This window comes from Macrotis lagotis, chromosome 4, assembly GCF_037893015.1.
Source record: "Macrotis lagotis isolate mMagLag1 chromosome 4, bilby.v1.9.chrom.fasta, whole genome shotgun sequence".
Classification (NCBI taxonomy): domain Eukaryota; kingdom Metazoa; phylum Chordata; class Mammalia; order Peramelemorphia; family Peramelidae; genus Macrotis; species Macrotis lagotis.
The window spans coordinates 161578674-161604790 of NC_133661.1; the positions used below are offsets into that span (position 1 = coordinate 161578674).

Here is a 26117-nt window from a genome sequence, read left to right on the forward strand (position 1 = left end):
CTATTTCCATGATGTCTTGACCTTCAAATCTCCACAGTCATAGATGTTAGGGCAAATCTTTTTTTTCCCTCTGCTTCATTTAGACAGAATTCAGAAACCCACATCACATAGACTTGGTAGCACTATTACTTAAGGCATGCATTGTAAAATCCAAACAATTTACTATATCTTAGATGAAAGGAAAGGTGCTTTCTCACAGTGTACCTCAGGATTCAAGTAGTTGAGCTCCACAAGTGAGCAGACCGTAGGCTCTTTGTATTTTGGCCAAATTAGGCTATTCTGCCAGTACTGGGTCATCAGACAGTGAAGCTGCAGCTCCTACCACTGTTCCCCTTGGAGTCTCTTGTTTGTTCACCCCAGATTTTTACTGAGCCCATTTTAAAAAACCTGCTAATTTGCTCTCTTTATAGCTGTTTGTTTTCAAGGGGGGTGGCAAATGGTTAATTAAGCCTCCCTGGCATATATCTCTTTCACTGACTCACTGGTTGCAGAAAAGGATAATTGAAAAAAAGAAGGTAGAAACAACTCTAGCTCACCAGGAGGAAAGAAGTAGATTATGACAGTAGGGAGAAAAATACAAGAAGGGAAAGAAAAGACTGGCATATGCCTTTTGCAAATATTATTATCTTCATTTTTATAGATGAAGGAACTGAGACTCCAGAGGCAATGATGTGACCTGCCTAGGGTCACATGGTCAGTAAGTATTAGAGGTGGGATTTGAATCAGACCTGCTTGTTCATATTTACCATTCTTTCTGGCATGCTTTATTGCCTCTCTCTCTTTCTTCTTCAGAGAGCTTTTGAAATAGTGAAATTAAAAAAAAATAAATGTTTGTTATAATTTTACTAAATATTTAAATGAAATAGCAAGTTGTGCATAAAAGATTTATAGTTTCTTGTTCAATTATCTTTTAAAATTATATGATGTTATAGAAATGCTTATTTTATTCCACAAATTAAAAATAAAATAAATTTTAAAATGTTATCTTCCATCACACTTTAATGGAATGGTCACTTCTTCCTCATTCTATTTTTTTTTCATCATTGTATCATGGAACTTAGAGTTGGAAGATATCTTGGAGAGATCATCTTTTATAATTTATCTCTGAACAGAAATTGATGCAAAAGTCTCCCTAAGAAGTAATCTAGATTCTGCTTTAAAATCTCCTGTGACTGGGAGTGGGGAAGGTAGTTCACTACATTCAGAGACAGCTCATTACAACTTCAGGCAGTACTACTTACTAGAAAACTTTTTTCTCATTTTTGAACTGAAATTTCAAAATCTTAAATTTTTGTCTCACTTCTTGCCCTTCTTCTCTTCCAGCACCAAGAAAAATAAATCTAATCTGTCTTCCATATGGTAGCCCTTCTAATACATAAAGAAAGATATCCTGTTCCTTCCTTTCCTCTGCCAAATAGTCTCTTTTCCAGGTTACCCTCCACCTTGTCAAAGTCTTTAAAATGCTATGTCCCGAATTGACATTATTAGATTAATATGTAATCTTACTAGGGGTGAGTGCAGTAGCTTTATTATCTACTTTCTGACTCCAAAAAACCTGGAGTACGTTCTCCTGCAAATATGTATACTATCCATGGGAAGGGATTACAATGGTAGGAAAACTCATTTGTAGGATGCAAGTATGGTAAAATTAATTCCCATTCTCTGTTCATGTAAGACTCTTTGTAGGAAAAAAAAAAAGACTCTTTGTAGAGAAGAGTTTCCTTTATGTGGAATTCATTTTATGAGTGAACCACTCAATCAGGCTTCAAGGTTCTTGAGTCTGTTAGAGCTGGTTCTTAAATGGGCTATACTCCCTGAAATTTCAGAGGAAGCTGGGAAAAACTCCATGATTTTTTTTCCCACCAATCATTGCATTTCATAGCACTGTTTATCATAGTTCTGTAGCAGTTTCTTATTTCATTTGTTTCCAGTATCACCAACAGCGATTCAGAGTTTCATTTACAAATTCTTTCAGTATCTCGGGATATGCTGTAGTTAATTCTGGCCTTTTGACTTAAACTTATTGAGGACATCTAGTTACTTTTTATCTTGTTGTGTTAGTTTTTGATTCCTTATTTACCAATTTTGTTCTATAGTTTCAGGTTGAAGATAAATGCTCTCGATATAGAAGCAAATTAAGAACTGGGTAGTTCTACTCCATCATCTGTTATCATCATCCCATATAGTCAAGCCTATCAGTCTGATCCTCCTTTGATCTTATTTCAACATAACTTTAAAAGGCCCCTTTGTTGCCTCAGATCATTGTGGACTTTAATGTTCCTGAAATTATTCTCATAGGAACATGCCAGCCTTGTGCTGGCACCTGCCCTTGGTTCTACTTTCTGTATATGCTTTTCAAGAAAGATATTCCAGTTGTATTTCACCTATGGTTCATATAATTACCTCTACCCTCCTCAAAAAAAATTCTCCTTTTTTATCTTATATTTCTAAGTTTTTGATCTCTTATTTGCCTTATGGCACATCTTGCTTCTTCCCAAAAGCTTTTAGTTTGTTGCTCTGGTGACTAGACTTTGGAAACCATTTCACCTATGGTTCATATAATTACCTCTACCCTCCTCAAAAAAAATTCTCCTTTTTTATCTTATATTTCTAAGTTTTTGATCTCTTATTTGCCTTATGGCACATCTTGCTTCTTCCCAAAAGCTTTTAGTTTGTTGCTCTGGTGACTAGACTTTGGAAACCATTGTGAATAGTCTTTCCCAGATAGCTACCAGTTACCATCACAAAACAAAGTATATCTTTAGGAGATATCACAGAAATCAATAAAATGTCTGTTCAGAGGCTTTTAAATCCAGCTTGTTATATTTGTGACTTTGGGCAACTTCCTGGGTCTCAGTTTCTTTAGTTATAAAATTCAGATCTATATTGATTATAATATGTTTGTGTATTTGGTTGTTTTTTTTTTTTTTTTTTTTAGTTTAGTTTTCCCACTTGTATAGATCTTAAAGAGAACTTGTAGTGGAACTCACATTCATCCGAGTGTCTGTATGTGCAGGTATTTATTGTGGAATTCTAAAGGCGGCTGCCCTAGCAGAATACCCAAGGAAATCTAAAAATTCTGATTCCTTTTTGTTTCATAGCACTGGCCTCTTGTTAATTGGCTTTTTGTTACACTTGGGAGGTCGGTTTATCTTTTTACTGTGCTTGATTTTTCAATCAGCTGATGAGTCAGCTCTTGAATCCACGGTTGTCTCTTAGTCCCCAGAAGGGATGCTGACCAAGGTGTATTGGAATAAAGTCACCTATGTAACCCTTCCAACCTTTGGCTTCTCCTGTCACGGGCTGCATGCATTAGAAATAGCTGTGGTTTTTAATGCAATGATATTTCCTCTTTAGGGACTCCAGTCCCCAGTCAAGTTCCAGCACTGCTCACTAACTCTCAAGACACAGTTTTTGTTTCTCCTTCGCCTAATGGAGGGAGTATTTGTATTTGCACAGGACTTTTTAATGGGCTCTAGGTTGCTGGCTGCAAGTGGGATTGTTGGTTCAGAGCCAGAGGGATTTTTAAATGTTTGGTGAAGTTTTCTATTGCCAGAGAGAGGGACTCTTTTTTTTTTCTCCTTCTCCTGAATGTGAAGCCTATGTCAACACACAGTATACATTCAATCCTGTTAAACCGTCAGCCAAGACAATACCGGGTGGGGGCTGCCTGAGATGACACATTGCTGCTGCTGCTGTTGGATGGGCTTTGTAACTGTTTCTGTGGAGACCGTGGGCCAGAAGTTAGGGATTAGTTATAGGGGAGTTTTGAGGGAGGGGGGTTTTGAGGGGAGACTAGGTCTCCTTCCAGAAATAGAGGGGAAAGAAAGTTCCTGCTTTAGCTTCCACTGATGCTCTGAATCAGACTCCACTGGATGGAAGTAACTCCCAGAAATGTGTTCCCCTTGGCAGGACTACACCTAAGTTACCCTACAAAGATTAATCTTTTCTATTTTTGCATTGTTCGAAGAGTGCGAAGAGTTTTTCACAGTGTTTCTTGGTAAATTGATCCACTGGTTCTTTACCCTCATGATGAAAAGGTTCTTTCCAGTATCTTACTCAAATCCCTCTTGCTTGACTTTTAAAGCTAATTCCCTCTTGTTCTGCCCTTGGTGGAAGTGAAAAATTGCTAATTGCTGTTCTTTCTATAGAACAGCCCTTCATAGTCTTAAGGGACACTACTGAATCATTCGTCAGGTATCTGTTCTTTCTGCTGAACTGTGGAAAGTTTTTTTTTTTTTCAGAGTGGAAGATTATATGTAGCTGGAGGCAAATCAAAAGAATAGCTAGAAAAAATAGCCTATTTTTGTAGACACATAGTTGGAAAACAGCTGCAAGGGTAGATGATAGAATGCTGACCTTGGAAGGCTTGAGTTCAAATCTTGTCTCTCTGACAATCTAGCTTGCCAACTAAGGACAAGTAACTTAACCTGTTAGTGTTCCCAGGCAACTGTGCAATGTTATAAGGACACCAGGGACCAAAACTACCACCCAAGATATGTGCATTTAATTCACAGGATTCCTATGAGAGACAGTGAGGAAATAACTATACAGAAGTAAGAAAAATATCTATATCTGTCCATTTGTCTATCCATCCATTCATCATTTATATGTCTATGCATGCATCATCTATCCATCTCTCTCTCTCTCTCTCTCTCTCTCTCTCTCTCTCTCTCTCCCATCCTATACATTGTTATGAGACTGATTTCATGTACATACAAATGATACTTTGATTTCTTCAGGGAGCTATTCTATTCTGCAAATCATATGAATGGGTCTGACTTTACTAAGCAGCTCCTATAGTAAGATATAACCACTATTATTCAGATTCTTCTGGACCAGACCTGATCTCAGGTACTTCCTCTAGCAACAGAGAGTGACATTTTGCAGCTTTATAGTCAGAACAGCAGTTCAGAGATTCCATAGATGTTTTCAGTGAGTTCAAGAGTTCAAGACTATTTTCATAATAACACTAAGACATTCTAATTTATATTATACTAAATATAAATAGATATGATACAGATAAACAAAAGCTTTTTGGGCCATCCTCAATAATTTTTGTGAGTATAAAGGATCTTGAGACCAAAAATTTTGAGAACTACTAACACAGAGTTGTTCAGGGCCCTGAGACAACTTGCTTAGGTCAAATAACCATTATGAGTCAGAGGCAAGACTGGAAAATGAGAGAGATAACATGGCATAAGTGGCTAGTTCTGAGTATTGAAGCCAGATTCTGAGGACTATTCACTTATGCCATGTTACCTCTCTCATTTTTCTTTTTTCTTTTTTTTAATATTTTATTTGTTTTCTAATTATATACAATAGTAATATGTACCCATCATTTTTTTGCAAGGCTCTGAATTCTACAATTTTCCCCCTCTCCCCCCTCCCAACAAGGCTGTCTGACAAGTCTCTACATTGTTTCCATGCCATACGTTGATGTAAATTGAATGTTATAAGAGTAAACATAAGAATAAACATACCCCCCCCCCCCAGAAGATATGAAACCTCAAGAATAGAGAGAGAGAGAGAAAAAAAAACATACTTGAGTCTGTGCTCAGATTTTAATGGCTCTGTCTCTGGCGTGAGTTGCTTTCTTTACCACAAGTCACCAAAGAAGTTGCTTCAATATTTTTCCCTCAGTTGCTATTACTAGCTGTACCTCCATTCTATTTCTCTCCACTCTCATTTATTCTATTCTCTCTCTCCTTTCATCCTGGCCCTGTCCAAAAGTGTGTTGAATCTGAGTATGCTCTCCCTCGGTCTTCCCTCTCTTCTATCACCTATTCCCCCCCCCCCTCCTTCCCTATTCCCCCTCATCCCATCCCTTTCCTCCCATCCTTCTCCAGGGCAAGACAGATTTCCTCATCCTATTAAGTGTGTATGTCATTTCCTCCCTGAGCCATTTCCGATGAGAAGGCTCACTCATTCCCCCTTGCCTTCCCCACCTCCACTCCATTGAAAAAGCTTTTTCTTGACTCTTATGTGAAATCTCTCAGCTTCTTCTTCATCTCCTTCCTCCCAGTACTTTCCTCCATCACCCATTGACTCCATCCCTTTACCACATCATACCATTATATTTTGTTCCTTCCTATGCACTGTCTATATATGTATATATATGTATATATATATATATATATATATATATATATATATGCTCCTTCTAGCAACTCTTATAAATGAGAAAGTTCACATGAGTCATCAATATCTTCTTTCTGTGTAGGAATACAAACAGTTCAACATCATCAAATCCCTCATAGTTAGTCCCTCTCTTCCACTCCCCCTGTGGTTCACCAGAGTTCTGTACTTGGAGATCAAACTTTTTGGAAAGTCTGAAAGTCCCTTGTTTCATTGAAGTCCATCTTTTCCCCTGAAAGAGGATGTTCACTTTTGCTGGGTAATTGATTCTTGGTTGTAAACCAAGATCTTTTGCCTTTTGGAATATCATATTCCAATTCCTATGAGCCCTTAATGTAGATGCTGCCGGATCCTGTGTAATCCTGACTACGGAGTCTGGGTAGTTGAATTGTCTGTTTCTGGCAGCTGTTAGAATTTTCTCTTTGATTTGAGAGTTTTGGAATTTGGCTGTAATATCCCTGTAAGTTTTTCTTTTGGGATCCCTTTCAGGGGGTGATCAATGAATTCTCTCGATTTCTATTTTACTTTCAGCTTCTCAGATCTCAGGGCAATTTTGCTGTATTATTTCTTGAAAAAATGAACTCTAGGCTCTTCTCCTGGCTGTGCCTTTCAGATAGTCCAATAATTTTTAAATTATTTCTTCTGGATCTGTTTTCGAGATCAGTTGTTTTTCCAATGAGATATTTCACATTTTCTTCTAATTTTTGGCTTTTTTAGAAGAGTTTTATTTCTTCCTGATTTCTTGCAAAAATCATCAGCTTCCTTTAGTTCCATTTTGCATTTGAAGGAGTTATTTTCTTCAGAGAGCTTTTTTATCTCCTTTTCCAGATGGCCAATTCTGCTTTTTAAGGTATTCTTCTCCTCATTTGCCTTTTGTTTTGTTTTTTCCATCAGGCCTAAACTGGTTTTTAGCATATTATTTTCTTCAGTATTTTTTTGTATATCTTTCACCAAGCTTTTGATTTGGTTTTCATGATTTTTATGCATTGCTCTCATTTCTCCTCCCAATTTTTCCTCCACCTCCCTTAATTGCTTTTCAAAGTCTTTTTTGAGCTCATCCATAGTCTGAGCCTATTTTCTATTCCTCTTGGAGGTTTTGGATATGGAAGCTTCAATTTTGTTGTCATCTGAGTATGTGTTTTGATCTTCAATGGGACTAAAGTAATTCTCTGTAGTCAGATTCTTCTTTTTTCTGTTGTTTACTCATTTTCTCAGCCCAAGACTAATTTACAGCACTTCCAAGGCTTTGGGGTTGTTTTTCTCAGGGGACACCCCCACTGGAACCTTTATTCTTCCAAGGTTTTATGCTCTCTAGCTTGGGCTTTGATATGTAGATGACCTAGTACTTCCCTCTGCCCTGGGGCTATAAGGAGGGATCCTGCTATCTTAGTATGGAAGCCCAAACTGCAGTATCTGAGTGTGGGCAAACAGCAGAATTCTACCCCAGGGAGAGCAGAGAAATCTCTGCAGACTTCCTTTAAGTCTCTGGCTGTTCAGCCTGCTTTCTCCAGATTCTCTGAAAGTTCTGAGACTGGTGCTCCTCACTCCACACTCATTCTGGTGTAGCAGAGTTCTCTCCCCTTAGTAATTTCTGGGTGATTTCTGGGCTGGGCTGGCCTGGGCTGTGCTGGGCTGTGCATGCTTTTTTCCACCCCCCTGTCCTGGTGAAGCACACCTTTCCCACAGAAGTTCTAAGTTATTTTAGACTGGGAAAATGTATCACTCAGTCTTTCTGTGGGTTCTGCCCTGCTAAATTTTGGCTAGAGTCATCCTTTGTTTTTGGGGGGTTTTGGGGGGAGTCAGAGTTCTCAGGAAATGCTGCCATCATGCCTCCATCTTGGCTCTGCTCCCTCATTTTTCAATAATGATGATAATAATAAAAAATAGTAGTAGTAATAGTAGAGGTAGTGGTGGTAGTAGTAGTAGTAATAGTAGTAGTAGTAGGAGGAGGAGTAGTGATAGTAGTAGTAGTAGCAGAAATGGCAGTAGTAGTATAGAGGTAGTGGTAGTAGTAGTAGTGATAAGAATAGCATCAATAGCCACAGTAGCAGTAATAGTAGAAGTAGTAGTGGTAGTAGTAGTAGTAGAAGTAGCAGTAGTTATAGCAGCAGCAGCCGTAGTAGCAGCGGTGAGATAGTAAAGTTGGTGGCAGTAGTAGTAGTAATAGGAGTAGCATCAATAGCAATAGCAGCAGTAGTAGTGGTAATAGTAGCAGCAGCTGCAGCAGCAGCAGTGATAGAGATGCTATGAAAGAAGTGGTAGGAATGGTAGTAGTAGTAGTAGTAGTAGTAATAGTAGCAGTGGTAGAAGTAGGAAAAGTGCTCCACATATATTAATTCTCATTAGAATCCTATAAGAGAGGTATTATTATTATTATTATTATTATTATTATTCCCATTTTACTAAAAACAGAACTGAAATGAAGAGAGGTAAAATATCTCGCTGAGAATCACATAGCTAATAAATATGTGAAGCAGGTTTTGAACTGAAAACTTCTTGGCTCCAAGTTTCTTACTCTGTTCATAGCACCATATATACTTCTCTTCCTTTTTTCCTTTCTTCCTCTCTCCCTCTCTCTCATTAACTTGCTATCCTGGACATGAAAATGACTTAAGAAGCATTAGGCAAATTGTGACATATGAGGCAACTGTTAATAGAATAAGTTTTCTGATCTTTTTATCTTAATTTATTTTTACTCCACCTTTTAAAATTTCTCATAATCCCTGAAAAAAGTGGATATTGTACAGGGCATGATATGCAGGAGAGAAGTATGGTGGATCCAGGACTGGTCTTGGAATCAGGGATACCCTGGTTTCAACTCTGGACTCTGGGCCAACATATACTGGCTCTGTGCCCATGGTTAGATTATTTAATTTTTCGGTGCCTCAGTCACAGACTTTCTGACTTTAAGTTGTGGAAGAGTTACTAATTTGCATTCGTAGAGAGATATTCCTCAATGGGAGCTCTCTCTATTTAATGATCAAAGCAATGATCCAGACTCCTTACTCCCTCAAAATAATATGTACAGTTATCGAATGGGCAACTCCTTGAGCTAATCTATCACATCATGTACTTTTCATAAGTGTTACAGATAAAGAACATATTGGACCTGGAAATGAGTAGGAGGAAGAGGTAATACAGCTGTATTGTACTTGGGAAACTGCACCAATATATTTTTATAATGATCCCAAACTGTTGCTGCAAAGGCCCATTTTAAAAAAAATCAACATTGTGGTTCTGCTACATGGCTTTGAATCCTGGAACACAATGATCATAGAAGAGCTAAACTTATAGACAATTCAGAGAGCAATGGAAAGCTACATGGGAGGCAGACGTGGTTTGCAGTATGCTTAGAAGATGATGAAGTGGAATAAAATACATAATTGATGAGCAAATGTTGGGGAGAGGAGGTGGGTTGGTCATGAAACAAGAACAAGAGAACAGATGGATGATCTTGAAGTTTAAAAAGAGGAGGAAGGCCTCCAAAGTTGTTGGTGATTTCATAGGAAATCATGCGTAAAAGTCACACAGAATGAATACATATGGAAGGGTGGTGATCTGCATATTTGATGAAGGGGATAGCCACACTGAGAAAAGAATTTAAATTACTCAAAATATTCTGTAAAGAGGCAGAGGGCTGGTGGATAGAGTGCTAGGCTCTATAGTTCAGATCCTGCCTCTGACATTTATTAACTAGGAAACACTGAGCAATCCATTGCTCCCATGATCCTCTATTGTAGATAGAGTTCTGGGTCTGAAGTCAGGAAGACCTGAGTTCAAATCCAGATTTGTAAACTTATTGATTTTCTGACCCTAGATGAGTCACTTAATCTCTGTCTGTCTCAGTTTCTCCAACTGTAAGATGGATATCAAAATAGCACCTATTTCATAGGGTTATTGTGAGGATAAAATCAGCTAATTTTTTTTCTTTTTTTGCAAGACACTAAGATTAAATGACTTGCCCAGGGTCACCAGGAAAGTAAGTATTAAAGTGTCTGAGGCTGGATTTGAATTCAGGTCCTCCTGATTCCAGGGTTGCTGCTCTCTCCATTGAGACATCTAGCTACCCCAGATAATATTTCTAGTGTTTAGCACAGTGCCTGGTAAATAGTAGGCACTTAATAAATGCATCTACTAGTCAGGTGGCTTAGAAATCACAGATCCTTGAAGATGCCTTAGGCTCAACAGTGACATCTGTTGTCACCCTGTAGCATTGCTTCTCTAAGGAGGAGCTTTGTTCAGTTCTTTAAATTGTGTCTGACTCTTTGTGACCACATTTGGGTTTTATACACAAAGCCATTGGAGTGGTTTGTCATTTCCTTCTCCAGCTCATTTTATAGATGAGGAAACTGAGGCAAACAGGGCTAAGTGACTTGTCTAGGATCACAAAGCTATAAGTGTCTAAGATCATATTTGAACTCAGATCTATCTGACTCCAGATTTTGCACTCTATACACCGCCCCCCCCCACCTTAGTAGCTGCCCATTTAGGAGGAACACTGACTTAAAAGGTTGATGTGATAAAGGGAAGGTGGAAGGTTGTTTCAAGATGAAATTAATGACATTCTAGGTGCTTCCAGTTGCTATTGCCCCAAAGAAACAAGAGTTTTATGAGTTAGAGTAGTCAGTCAGGTATTCTACTTAGATTAGCTTTAATTTAAATTAACTTAACTAATTAAAAGTAGTTAGAAAATTCTTAATTACTTTTAATTCTGACTTAAGGAAAATTTAACCATTTCCAGTATCCTTTAGTCATATTTTAATCTTCTAATTTCAGTACTCTAACCATATATGTCTGTGTGTGTGTGTGTGTGTGTGTCTGTGTGGAATGAAGTCAGTACTTTATAATGATAGTTGGCTAAAACTGATAGGCCTTTTCTTTGTATTTTTTTCCCCTCATCTAAATCTCACTTAATTTATGTGGTAGGGGTTTGTCAGTGCTTTGAAATTTGGTTTTTCTCTCTGGTGAAATGTAGGGTCCCATTTCTTTAATTGCTCTGACTCTAGGGGACAGCTGGTGGCTTTTATTTTGCTTGTTTATTTTTTGTTTTGTTCTGTTTTAGCATCTTGACAGAGTCACCAGCTAGGAGATTGCAATACCAACATCTATGATTAGAGGCAGGAGGAGAAAAGGTGCCAGATTCTGAATCAGAAATTCAATTCCAAGCTCTGTTATTTACTACTTGTTTGATCTTGGACAAGTAACTCAGTTTACTCATATGTAAAAATGAATTGGTTGGATTAAATGGTCCCCTTTCTTCTCATTCTAAGTGAGAAATATTTCTAGTTTTCTGGGATGCCAATAAGTGAGAGTTTTTTTTAAAAAAATTCATTTTCACCTCAAAGACTGCATATTGAACTCCTGCTCTGTGCAATGATGGGTGCTGAAAATTTAAAGACAACCCTTGTTGATTTATTTTCATCTTAGGGGCACCCCAATCTGCCATTTCTCTGGGAACTGTGAATATTTGCTAAACTCATAGTAATCTCCTCAACATGCTCTAAAGTCTTGCCAAAGTAGATCCCTTAACATTACTTGACAAATGCAATCTACCCAGAATTTTCAACTCTGATGAAACTTTTTCCATCCTTCAATATCCATAGTGAATGGTTCTTCTTTTAGGACATTCCTTCCAGCCCCCTTACAGTCCCTGCCAACCAGATGTAATCTTTCTCTTTTTAGGTTACATATAACATCTTGTACTTCTTCCAAAAACTGACTAAATTCTACTTAGTGTCTTGCTTATATGTATTTATGTCTTCATTTAGTAAACATTTATTAAATGGTGCGAGATACAAGGTGTCTAGCATCTGAGGATACAAAAGCAAAAACAGGAGCTGCCATCAAGGAGCTACATTTTACTAGTTACCATTCATTATTTCCCTTTGGAGATTTGATGCTTCCTGAAGACAGATACTTTGTCATTCCTATTTGCATCTGCTCAGAAACTGTGCCCTGAGTAAAGTGCTATTTAGTAAATGACTCTTGAATTTACTGACCCAGATACAAATGACCAACTCACCAGACTGAATTCTCCCCTGGAAGGGAGCTGTTCCCCAAATCAGTGTCTATATTCAGAAGCCAGTGCTATTTATTGCATGTATTACTCATTATTTTGACTGTCTGTCCTGGATGGATTGGGTTGCAGATAGGCAATTGCGTTTAATAGGTTGATGCCAAATGGACAAGCCACTGAAAAAAACAGGCTTTAAACACAGAGACATCTGCTTCTGTTTCCCAAGTAACTGTGTAGCAACGTACAAAGGCATTGGTGCTAAGGCACATGCTTCGTATTATTTGCTCGTTATACCCGAATACTATTTTCATGTGGCTGGTGATGAAAGAGGAAGGTCAGCTTCAGCAGGGGGAGTGTTTCCGATTATGCAGACCACATCCAAATATTTACATAATTCCATCATTTTGCCTTGGCCTAGCTTTAGATATTGTAGTGATGCCTTTGAGCCTTCTATGCAAAATTGCATTCCATAAAGGTCTTCCTTACTTGGGCCAGGCTGTTTGGTGACTTTTGTTGGAGTGGAGATAGCTAGGAGTTCAGGCATAACCTGTGGCTTTCTCTTAAAGCAAAATAAAAATGGCAAATTAGTTAAAAACTGCTCCAGGAAAAAAAAAATGGAATTTGACAGATTTCTCCTTTCCCACCTTTTCCTACCATCTTCACCTTTTTGTCCTGTTATTTTTTTAAAGGTATTTTTTCACATGACATCCCCTGCTCAGTGTATTAGGCAGAATGGAGAAAGTTATTTCAGTGCAAGTCTTTAGTTTTGTATGTTTTTGCAACCACTGAAATGGGCTCAAGTCCAGGGCCTCAGGGTAGGGATGGAAAGGGAGAATAGGTTAAGATTCATGGAATTTGAGGGTTTGAAGAGAGAAACTAAATTCAATACTTGGAGCTCAGAGAGCAGTCACCTGTCTGCCACCTTAGGCTCCCATCTCATTTACGATCTTGTTAGAAAAAAAATTATCTAGGCAAAAATCATTATGCTTATTGCTAAAGCAGCTGTTCCCTGCTCTGGTTCAATTCTGTAGATCTGAGAGCACATACATTAGGGGAACTGGGATGGGTAACAGGATCCAAAGGCATTCACACAGCTGGGATTTTTAGGATAGTTTAAGCAATGTGTGCCATTTTCTCAATAAAAACAATAATTCACATTTACATACATGGTTTATTTAAGCCTTGTAAAACATTTTCATCACAATAATCCTTTGAGATAGAGTAAATATTTTTTCTTTTTAGAAACTCAGAGATGAAGTGATTGCTCTAGGGCATGACCAGTCTATCACATAATAACTATGTTCTTGGACAAGTCACTTGACCAATCTGTGCTTCAGTTTCCCCATGGACAAAATGAAAAGGTTGGTATACTTCTATCTCCACATTTGTGTTTTTCTCTCATCCTTAATGAATAGTGATTTCTGAGAACTCTGAGAAGCATATGAGCTTGACAGCAAGTGAAAGCTTTCTTTCATTTTCACCTTTATCATCAGTTGCTTATAGGGCTCATTTTACAGATGTCTAGGACTCATTTTTCAAATGAGGAAACTGAGATCCACAGAGGTCACAAGCCTTGCCCATGGTCACAGGAAGTAAAAATCCAAGGTGGTATTTGAATGTAGGTACTCTTACTCCAAGTGCAGCACTTCTATTCTTTTTACTTTACATTGTGCCCTGCTGAATTTTAAACTGCCTTAGAATAGGAAGAGTAAACAAAACTCTTGAATAAGAATGCTAGCAATTTATTCCATCCATCTTTCTTTATGTTTATACTTATTTCTTCCTCCCTTTCATCTATTCCTCATGCTTCATCAGTTTTCTATGATTTCATTCAAACAGTTCTGTTTCTATATAGAATATTAAATCTAAAAGGTGTATTTCATGGGTTCTGTTTTCTATGTATTTTATTCAAATAGTTCCATTTTCATGAAGAATATTAAACCTATAAGATGCATCTTTCACTATTTCATGGCTTCTAATCATTTTCGCTCTCCTCTTGAGGTAGGGTGGTAGAAAGAAGAGACTTGGAGTCAGGGATGATTATCTGACTTCAAATAGTTCTGAAGCCAGAGGGTTAGATTTAGATGGCATATCAGATCCCTTCTAGTTCTGAATCCTATGCCAGGTTTTGAAAGTTTATCCCAATCTTTAATCCTTTGAAATAAAAATATAACTTTTTCCCCTTTACTTTTTTCTTCAATGTGTTAACATTGATGTTGAGAGCGAGGATTAGACACTGACTTGGGCAACAGCCCAGATTGTACCATCACATTTTTTTCAAACTCAGTAAATGCTGTAGATTTAGTTAATCTTGCAGTTTTATTTCCAGATACTAAATTGAAATGTTCACTAATTGCATTATCTCAAAAGTTTTTAGAAGAATTAATTTTGGAGTTCAGTCTTACTAGATTACACAGTCACAGAATATTAGAGCAAAAAGAAATTGAACAATCTTCATTTCCAGCTCTTCTTTTGTACATGAGGAAAGTATGGTGCACATCACTTCAGTGTTTTCATTTGTTCTCAGTTTCCTGAAGTTTTGTTCTGTGGGCTGAAACTCCAAGGTATATTTATTGGAGAGTTTGCTTCTGTGTTGATTCTGTTATATGACTCAGAGTAAATCTATTTTTTCCAATTTTCCCCCAAAACCAGACTTAAGAAGTTCAAACTTTAAATGTGACTAGCATTCAATGAGGAACAGATGTTGTGTTTAACTTGCTAAAGTAAATAAATAAAAAAATAGCAATGAGTGAAATATTACCTGATTTACATTTTTGTTTAACTTAAAAACTTTGAAAATGCTTCATTCTATTCTTAAGTGTGGATTTGCTGGTGATGATATGGAATTATGAAATTATTTAACCAGGAAGTAAGACTTTTCCCATCTCACTCTAGGGAAGTATTTCCATTCTTCCCCTTCACAGTCTTTTCTCTCTAATAATTAACTCTCAGGAAGCAAACCTACCAAATCTCTTATCTATCCTCAAGAACATTGACTCTGGACTCCAAGGACCTGGATTCAAGTCCTGCCTCTGATAAATATTAGCTTCATGACCTTGGGCAGGCAGGGCACCTAACTTCCATGATCCTCAGTTTCCTCAAATAAAATGAGAAAGTTGAATTAGATGGTCTCAGGTATTTTCTAATTTTTGATCTACTGTATGATCTTATAGTCCATTATCTTTAATTTTTCTCTTCTTCTTAGATAATTAGTTCCAAGTTTTGCTATGCTGGACTGGACATCTCTGCCCCTCAACTCCATAGCCACATTAGCACTATTCTCTCTAATTCTAAATATCTTCCTCAAGTTTTCTCCACCTATCCCTAACCTTGATTCATACCACTATCTCTCAAGTCCCCTTCAATTTGAAATTCTACAATTCCATGATCTGTATGTTTTGTTCTTGAATATAGAAAACTTTTGTTAAAAGTTTCATTAGCATATAGATCTAATTATTCAGTTTAAACTTTCTCCTTACCTCTTTCCTTTATTTTTCAAATTCTAAACTTTTAATCACAGAAAAGTGTACATTTCTATCTATCTATACATACACACAAATATATGTGTGTGTGCATGTATATTTGAAAATAGAAAAAGAGATTGCACATGAAACTGCAGGTTTTTGTCAGGTATAGCTTCTTTTTCTTTTAAAGTGCAATAAATTCAATTTGTAGCTTTCAAAGCTATCTTATTTGTTGGTGTTTCTTTCAGACCTATCTTCTGGTCTCTTCATTAAAAAAAAAAAGAAGATTCTTTAATGGCTCTCTTTCAATTTCTTCCCCCCCCCCCAATGAAGTGTACCTGACATACTTTAAGGGTTAATCTGCACATTAATATTTTCCCTCTCCCTTTATTAAGTCTAGATAATCAACAAAACAAATCAAGCCCAGGCTTGTATAGTTCGGTAATTTCTGAATTGTAAATATTCACATTGTAAATTTAATTATTGGTTCTAATGAGTAGGTTTGCTAGTAGAGCTGCCTCCAGCATGTCCTTCTCCTTGCCCTGTCCTCTAACTGCCCCACTCCCCAATTGAAAAAAAGAAAAAAAGTACAACAAAACTCTTGGAGCTTCTTTCCTGTTTTCCTTCTATTCATCTCTTAGCTAGTTTCCCCCCTTTTTCAGTAATTCTCTAATTTTTCAGTCCCCTCCTATCACTGTCCCTTTCTCCCTGTCCTTCAGTTGACCTTGATTCTTTCCTGATGAGATTTAGTTTACCTGTTATGAGAACTCTCACCCACAGCCTATTGCTTTCTATGCTGCCTTCTGACCATGTTTTAGTTTATTCAGACTTTTTTTCAGCTTTGAGTTCTAGATTTGTCCTTAACTAACACCACTTTACCCTTGAATTATTACCTTTTATTACTTCTCAAGAACCTTCCAATTCTGCTGTACCACGTCACCATACCATTACCCCCACACTCAATCAGTCTGGAAAAGGTGCATGTTGATTGATTGAGTCAAGCAGTAAGAAATGAATGTAAATGTTTTATCTTTGTAAAGTACCATATAACTGCAGGTTATCACCATTAGGTGAGTTGCTGACCTCATTCAACAAACATTTATTGCAATATGCAAGGCACTATATTAATGAGGAGGTATTTGTAAGTCTCTTCATGCAACAGCTGCCTATTTGGACAGGATTAAGTCTCAGAAATGCACACATTATATGTGTACAGTGAAGACTGTCTAAGCTTACTTCTCTTAAAACCCCTTAATTATCAAAGAAGAATGAGGTGAAAAAAATAGTTGATTGCCATTAATTTTAGGAGATTGATACAGTGATTTCTTTTTTTTTCTTTCTGATTTTTCTTTTGCTATTGAATCATGGAACTGTGGTCATGGATAAAGAAGATGAAGTTTAACACAAATGCACTGTGAAGCAGAGAATTCTTATTGAATGAATTTTGTTCAATTGTTTTCAGTCATGCCCAACTCTGTAACCCCATTTGGAGTTTTCTTGGCAAACATACTTCCTTCTCTGGTTCACTTTACAGACAAAGAAACTGAAGCAAACAAGGTCAAATGACTTGACCAGGAACACACAATTTATAAGAGTCTGAGGTCAAATTTGAACTCAGGTCTTTCTGACTTCAGATCTGGCACTCTATTCACTGCATCACCTAATTGCCCTCTTTAAACATTACAAATCTGCTTTTTACAGCCTCTGTGATCTTGATTATGTCATTTAACCTCTGTGTACCTTAGTCTTCTCATCTGTGAGTTGACTCCTGTAGCTGAGTCCTGTATTTCCTTCTACTTTTAAATCTTAGTTTCTATCATTCTCTGGTCCAAGGGAGGCTCCATAGGCTATTAGAGCTATGAGAAAAATACATCAAGAGAAGGTTGAGGATTGGAGATGTAGATTTGGGAGTTATCTGCAAACAAAAAACAAATGAGGGAAGAGGAGTTTACCAAAAGGGAAAAGAGAGAGAAGAGGGCCTGGAGCAAGAGCCCTTGGGGTGTAGCCATATATAAGAGGTATAATTAAATACATCTTTTCCTTTGTTGAAGTCTATTTGAAGTATTTTCTCTCTAGTCAATGTTGTCAATTCTTCTGGTGAGAGAAGGTAGTGCTATTCACCAAATGACACCAGAGCATTCTGAGGAGAGGCTGATGAAAAATTAGCACAGCATGGACATTCACCTGAATCAGGTGTTAGTGGCTGATGAACTTCAACAGCTCCTCAATCCAGTGATCAGACAACTATGAGCCAAATTATCTATTAGCATGATGGAAAACTGTGGAGTTAGGATTGGTTTTAAAAGAGGACATGGATCAACTTCATGATTAGGGTCTTGGGATTCAATATTCAGAGCTGGAAGGAGCCTCAAAGGTCATCTACTCCAACTAGCACTCATATTTTATATACTAGGAAACTGAGTTCAACTGATCATGCAGGTACTAAGTGGCAGACCCAAGATTTGACTTCAAGTCTTAAGATCTTCTATAAGTTCAGTACTCAAGCAGATCTTGTTTTCAAGCTGGAAGAATATGTCAGCAAATGGAAGAAGAAAGGCTTGTGTCTTTGGGAGAATAAACATAAGGAAACAATATGGGAGTCCTCATATTGAACCAGTTAACTCAAATATTGCAACCGGAACAAAGAAAAACCCAAATGATAGTAAACACATACTGGGGTGGGATTATGAGTAGGGGGTTGTCATCAAAGAAAGTCCAATACATGCCTAAGGAACATTATAGGGAGTTTCGTGGACATAAGAATCAACATTCCAAAAGAAGTAATGGCCCAGGGAATCCTTAAACTGCCAAAGTAAGCATATCCAGGCCTTGAGACATTAAGAAAAAGAGTTTGAGGAGAGGGGAAAGAGGAAACAGACGCCTTAGAGACTGACAAAGTTAAGTAGTGTCAGGTCGTGCTTTTTTCCTAACTGTACACTCTATATAAGGAAAATTTTTGTAGGCAAGGGATCCCACAGAAGTTTAGAAAATATTGAAGGAGTGAAATCTTTTTTCACCCCAAAGGTATTTGTGCTTCAAAGGGAAGAAGAAAAAGAAGAGGAAAAAAGAAAAACAAACAAACAATTGTAACCCAGCAAGAAAAAAATTACATTGTTTAAACCATAATTTATGGTTCTGGTGGTCCATGACTATTAGCAAAACATCCTGGGTAAAGAATGTGACATAGAAATTCAAGTTTCCATCCATTTCTTCAGTTTTGTGATCTCATGTGAGTATTCCCTACAATGATTCAGATTGCAATCTTCTCCATGTGTTTTCATTCTTGTCTATATGCACCTATAAATCCACATACCCTAGGAATCTGTACATCCAGTGTACTTAGAAGCTTCCTCATGACCTCTGGACATTCCATGGCTACCAATAGAGACTGTTGAGAGATAATAATAAGCGCTTACATTTGTAGAAGGCTTTTAAGTATTTGGTATTTGTTATCACATTCAATCCTCACAACAATCCTGAGGTAAGTAGTACATGGATTATCTCCACTTTGACAGAGTTTTCATTAGAGGCATCCTAGGATCATGGTAATTAGACTAGAATTGAGATCATCTTGTCCACTGTTATCAAACCCAGAAGGAAAAGAGGATCGTTAAACTCTACCTAAAATGTAATATTTGCTATGTTTTATAATTTTTATTTATTTTGTTAAATATTACTCAATTACATTTTGTCTGGTTTGGGCCTTACTCAGGATTATTATGGGTGCATGTGGACAGTATATCTGACACCTCAGATCTCTTATATCCCTTCATTTTACATGAAAAAACTAAGGACCAGTTAGGCTAAGTGATTTGCTTTTAGGTATTTGAGTTGAGACATGCTTTTTTGCAAAAATTTATAATGATAACAATAATAAATAACCTTGTTAGTATTTGAAAGTTTGCAAAATATATTACATATAACATATGCATATAAGTCATTGATTCTTTACAGCAGTCCTTGAGGTAGCTGCTATTAATATTCTTATTTTACAAATGAGGATATTAAAGAGGTAGTGAATGACTTTGGGTTATACAAATAGTATAGTAAGCATCTGAACAGACATTTGAACTCAAGTCTTCCTGACTCCAAGTAAGGCACTTGTCAGTCATATCATCTGGGTTTACCAATGATTTAGAAATGTTGTGGGTAAAGGTTTTTATTTCAAAAAAACATGTAATTGGATGTGTGTGTGTGTGTGTGTGTGTGTGTGTGTGTGTGTGTAAGCATATTTACTTTTATTTACATTTTCAACTTGGAACTCTAGCTTCTAATAGACTCATAAAATGGCACCATATCAAATAGAAAGCTAATATTATAAAGTGGCTAAGTAATATAATAGACTTCCCTAGAACTATAATAATAATAATTAGAGAACTCCTAAGAGAACACGCTTGCTGTGGCCACATTACAAGAAATACACAAAACACTCTAAACTACCAATACTGAAAAACCAGTGTATTGATTGTCAGGGGACCTCAAACCTGGAGAAGCTACATTGGCAGCTTAACACTTTCTATTTCTTATTCAACAACTTGGGAAAGATTCTAATGGATACTAACAAAATCTTTAAGATAACTGAATGAAAGAGACTTTGAGGTTAGGTTCAGTTTATGCTTTTAGGGTCCAACCATGGGAATTTACATCTCAAGTCTTTGAAACATTACATCCTGGGACTGAACAATGAAAGACAAGTGGAAATTTTAAGGCCCATGGTGACTGAATACAAAGTCCAAACTTTCTGGCCATCTGTAACTCCTGAGGAACAGAGATCCAAGGTCCATTTTGTGGGTATCTGCATATATTACACACTCACAGACAGTTGAAGAATACTAAGCCTATTTTAGGGATTATATTTTTTATTCATCTAGACATACAACTTATTCGAAGCCTGGCTTATATTTAAATTTCATCATTTGGAGAGAGTTTCAGTATGTCAGCTGAGAGGAATAATAACATACTCAGACCATGTCTGGGTTTTCTGAAAGTTTTTCCAAAATAAAAAGGATAAAAGATGAGATCCGAGGTTTAATGATTCAATTTTGTTACATAACACAGTAATAGCAGAATTTTTAGCCATTACTAACTACTTTCACCAATGGCCTTCATGTGAGGTCCTCTAAAGTTTTACAATATTCTGGATGCATTCTAAGCCTCAGTCATAGGAAAGAATACTAAAACTACCTCTTAAAGTGAAAAACAAAGAGAAAAGGAAAAAAAAATCTGGAAATGTTCCAGAACAGGGATACCCATCCAGAGTGAGAGGAAGCCAAAAGATATATAGAAAATGTTATTCATGAAAACATAGAAATATTGAATAAAATATTAGCTAGTGGTTTCTCTGCAAAACTGAATTAAAAAGTCTGTTGGTTCAGCTTAAACCAGACCCAGTAAGTCTGCATAATGCTAAGTATCTGTTGGAAGAGTTAGCAAAATATTATGCTACTGTAAACTTCTCAAGCCAACCACAGGTCACTGAACAGAATAAATTCCTAGTCTCACATTTAGAAAGCATGGCCAAGGAAAGGCTCACAGGTGGGAAAACACCTGGAAAACAGAAAAGAAACTAGGGAAAGCCCATTGGACATTATAAGAAAAACATCAAGCAGCTTGAAATGAGTCTTATAAAATATCCCAAGGAATGCTTAAAGATCACATCCTGGATCCATACAATGTAATTTTAGTGGAAGGTGAAATTCCTGAATCAAGGACAAAGACATGTATCTTGTCTTGCCTAACCTGATGATGACTGCATACCTATTTCTTCTTGCCCTCCTTCCCAATCAAAACCAAACCAAGCAAAACCCCTAAGTTTTATAGACCTAATTAATCCTAAATAAGACACAGGCTTGTGAGCGCCATATCCAATTCTATTCAATAAAACTTTCTTGAGTGCCTCCTAAGAATGAATAAGATAATTGGCAAATATCTGCATCCTGACCCAAATAGATTTATCATGAACAGGCATTTGGCAAACAACCCAAAGAAAACTTAAAACTTTATGCACTACTGTGAAATGTACAAATCACCCATGGCATCACTAGCATTTAAAACTGCAAAAGCTTTTGATTATGTGGAAAGAAGAGTTCTTTGGAAAATATTACAAATATATACAATTTGGGGAAAACTACTTTTTGGTAGTTAATACTGTATAGAAGCAACTTGAAATACACACAGAAGTAAGTAATCCTAACTTAAGAAAGGTAATTGAGATAATTAATAGAATGTGGACTTGGAGTCACACAGATGAGGGTCCAAATTCTCTGATTAATTAGCTGTGTGACCATGAATAAGTTTCTTAAGCATTATAAAGCATTATAAAATGGGAATAATGCCACAGGAGAAGTAGAAGAGCAAAGAGAATGGGAACATACATTTGGAAAGCATCAAATCCATCCCTCACATTTAAGCCTGTATTGTATCTCAAGGTGTTATTCTGAGAATCTTATCAATAGATAAGGTTTATAAAGCATCTTGCAAATTTTTAAAATCCCATATATAAATAGCAGTTACTATTATCCTTGACCTTTGCAATCAAGCTAATAAAAAGATGGTCACTCCCCTGCCTAACCCCCCCCCCCACTTTTCCTTTTTGGTTTATTAAGAGAGTCATTAGCAATTGCTAGGAAAAATCATCCTAATTTTAAAGCTTAAATATTGATGATGTTTCTCACATTACAAGCTTATTGTTAGAGAATGTTACATTATGCTTTTTAAGCTTATTACAAGGAATGAAATGTTTAACAGATATTCCATCTACCAAGTATTGGACTTCATGTTTTCCTCCCATTCAAATATAATTACAGCAATGTAGCTTCAATAAAAAGTCATATTTTTATATTGCCTTATAATTCACACAAAGCACTTTCTTCCCAGCGAACTAGTGGGGAAGAGGTTGATGGTTTCATTACTTCCTTATTTTGCAAGTGGGGAAAGTAGGTTCAGAGAGAGCAGATGACTGTCAGCAACCAACAGAGCTGGGGCATGATTCGGGTTTGCTGGTTCCAAGACCAGTGCTTTGTCTGGGATGTCAAATTATGTCTCTATTTAGCAATGTAAGTAGGTAGGCAGGTAGGTAGCAAGTTTTTATTAAGTGCTCACTAAGCCATAAACTGTTCAAAGTACTAAGGATCTAAATAAAAGTAAAAGGAAAGACAATTACTGCCCTCAAGGAACTTACATTTAATCAAGGAAAGACAACATAGTTAAAGGAACTGGAGAGGAGGGAGAAGATAACTGGTATCCTAATGAGGTATCTCTAGTGGTAAAGACTTGGAGGGAAAAGATTAGCATGGAAGGGAATTAAGTCTGGATAGCTTTGTACTCATTCCAAAACGGAAACTCCAAAAAGAACTCATAAATGGGAGAAGGGAGCCCATGTGGTAAGGTGCTATTGTAGTGAGAAGGATTTTCTAGAATGGGAGCATCGATTCATAGTGGCAAAGTTTTTGGAGTCAGAAGCACAGCCAGAAAGGCAATGAAGAAGCATGACTAACTTGGCCCTGACCCGAAAGTGGAAGTCCTGAAAGGAACTCAACAATGAGAGAATGATGGCATGGCATTAGGATGTTGTAGTGTGAAAAGGCCCCAGAGCCTGTGTTCATTTTAAAAAAGATAATGGATTCACAATCTTATTGAGATTAAATAATGGAGTGCCCAATGGTTCGGTGTGTAGAGTAACAGTCCTGGAGATAGGAAGACTCGAATTCAAATTTGGCTTCAGATACCTTTTGCTGAGTGATCTTGGACAAGGCACTTAATCCCTCAAAATTTGGGAACAGACAGATCCTCTTTATTCTTTCATTTGATCAAGGACAATTACAAACAAGTTATTTTTGTAGAAGTTTAAAAAACCCACTGTATGAATTAGGTTAAAAAAAGACTGGTAATGACTGAAATAATTAAGATGTCCCTAAATATTTCTCTTTCAAACTGTGTTCTTAGAGCTCAATGCCAACTGGTTAGGAAAAAGAAGAAAATTTAGTCATAAGGCAAATACTACTACTATGGGAAGATACGGGAAGTCTGATTGGGAGCTCCATATCTCAGATTCTGCCATGGCACCTATTACTTGAAGTTATCTTAAAATAATCTGACTCCTTTCTTTCTTTCCAGAATTCTTAGACTTTGTTTCCCTACAAGTACTGTGTGATCCAAGGAAGCTGGTCTCCTTGATGGTTCGAGAACAAGACACTTGTATTCTTCTTCATTTTTCCTTGACTGAATCCTTTTCCTAGAATTCTCTTCCTTTTCACCTCTGCCTCCTGACTTCTTTCAAGTATCAGCTGAAGTCCCACATTCCAAGGAAATTTTCCTAGCCTCCTAGTACCTTCCTTTTGAGATTAGTTCCAGTTTACCCTTGTGTCTCTCTGTCTGTATCTCAAAACCCATCTACCTACCCATCCCCCCCCCCATGTACACAATCGTTTTCTTGTTGTCCCTTCTATTGGAATGGAGGTCTTTGAGGTCACGAACTGTTTTTATCTTTTTTTTTTCCACTCCCAGGGCTTAACTTGGTACAAAGTGAGCACTTAAATGCTTGTCTTAAAAATACTAAAAGGAGTTGTGTTTATCTATATAGTCAAAGAAGTTCAATATGTTGGTGACTTCTCCACAGAAGAAGCAGTATGACAGCAGAGGATGTGAAGGCATCTTTGGATAGCATCAAACCATTCCTCAGATTCATGCTAAATGTGTGGGACAGATGGAGAAGCAATTTAGCATCAAAAAAGTCAATGGTTTTGACATTCCTACAACAGAAGCATTTTGAACTAGGCAAGAAGCCACAAGCTCAAGAATTCAGAGGACTAGAAATGTAGAATGAGAGACTAATTCACTTTATTGACTTAATCAATTAGTCAGAAATGATACGATGACCATTAGAAAAGCATGATTTAAATACTTTAGTTTGAAAAACTGACATTAGTTATTTTATTGTCACATTAGACCATCTATGCCACTTTGGAAATTCAAGAAATTGAACACTGATGGGGTGAAACCCCCTAATTATGAATTCTAAGTCATGGGGATATTCCATATGGAATATCAAAGGATAAAATTCCACATTAATAGAATACCAAAAGAAGGAAAGAGATTAGTCACATAGTAAATGAACGTACTGAAAATATTTTATAACAAATCTAGACCCCCCCCCCCGGCTAATTATCAGATTCATCACAGGGTATAATGAGAAGCATGTTGGCCTGAAGAGAGAGGAGATCTGAATTCTAGTCCTGGTTCTGACCTTGTCTAGTAGAATATAAAGGAGTGTATTTCTAAAAGGAAACAGCACACATAAGGAATAGAGTTCTTGGGAGAGAAGTTGTCATGGGTTGATAAACCCTGCCCAGTAGTCTTAGTTGGACCTGTTTCATTATATCCACAGCAGCTAGCATGAAATATTCAAATACACCAAAGATATAAGATTTCAATAATTTTGGGAATTCCTGATTTGAGCATCACCTCTGTTAACAGAGAAATGGACTATAACTACTATATAAAATTTTAAACTGCTTTTTTTTCAAGATTTTGGAAAGAATATTGACTGGCATCAGAGAGCCTGGGTTCAAATCATGAAGTTCACTACTTGGTTTATCTTAGGCAAGTCACTTAACCTTCCTGTGCCTCAATTTCTGTAATCTGTAAAATGAGGGCATTGGACTAGAAGTTGTCTAAGAATCTTTCAAGCTCTGTTTTTTTGTTCCTATCATCTTATAAAAGGAGAAGCGACTAGATTAACACACTGAAAGGTATGCCAGATCTTTATCTTTGACACAACAGACTGGGTATAATTCTGGGGACATCTCTCTAATAATAATTTCTTCAGGCTAAACCACCACTCACATCAGGATTTTTCCTCAGAGTTATCAGACTAAAAAAGACATTAAGCATAGAACAGGTTTATTTAGAGAATTAAAAACCACAAAAGAACCTACATTATGATAAACATTATGTTAATATTGTTGCTGTAATTATTCTTATTTTACCTGCACTTTTGACAAACAATAATTATAATCTCCCGTTGGGCTCTATTTCTCTCCCTAAGAGGTTCATCTCATAGTGTCAACAAATTCCTTGTACCAGTGAATAAAGTCCCTGCCCCAGTGACTGCTACTGGGGATCCCCAGTCTTCTTCAGTCTCCTCCTCTTATTCTTGTTCTGGTTTCTTAGCCATGGAGTTGTTTACTTTCAAGATACTTTTATCTCTGTTTGATCTGCACAGATCTAGTGATCAATAGTAATGATCAATGGCAATTCATTTGTTCCCAATGGTACCTCTCAGTGTGACATCAGCATCTGTCCAGTCCCATTTTCCCCATCAATGTTTGCCATAATTCTTACTTTCTCTTAGTAGGGATCTTCCTTCTCTTCCTTCTAATTTCTGTCAGATGATGCTTCAAGCTGCACACCTGAGTGTGTCACCAGCCTGGCAATTATGGTGTATGTGCTAATGGGTTTTCCATTGTCACTATATAACACATGTCCTTTTCTCTAGCCTA

At 37.0% G+C, this 26117-nt stretch overlaps 1 protein-coding gene across 5 annotated transcripts in view; it reads left to right on the forward strand.

The window, feature by feature from the left end:
• The window catches only part of LOC141521709 (thrombospondin type-1 domain-containing protein 4-like), a 481139-nt gene that overhangs the window by 153157 nt on the left and 301865 nt on the right, over positions 1-26117 (forward strand). The window contains exons 2-3 of one of the 5 annotated variants that reach the window (XM_074234542.1): positions 13397-13515; positions 18643-18847. The exons of the other annotated variants lie outside the window; for them this stretch is intronic. The gene's annotated coding sequence lies outside the window, so the exon portion shown is untranslated. The remainder of the gene's footprint in view (positions 1-13396; positions 13516-18642; positions 18848-26117) is intronic. 5 annotated transcript variants of the gene reach the window in all.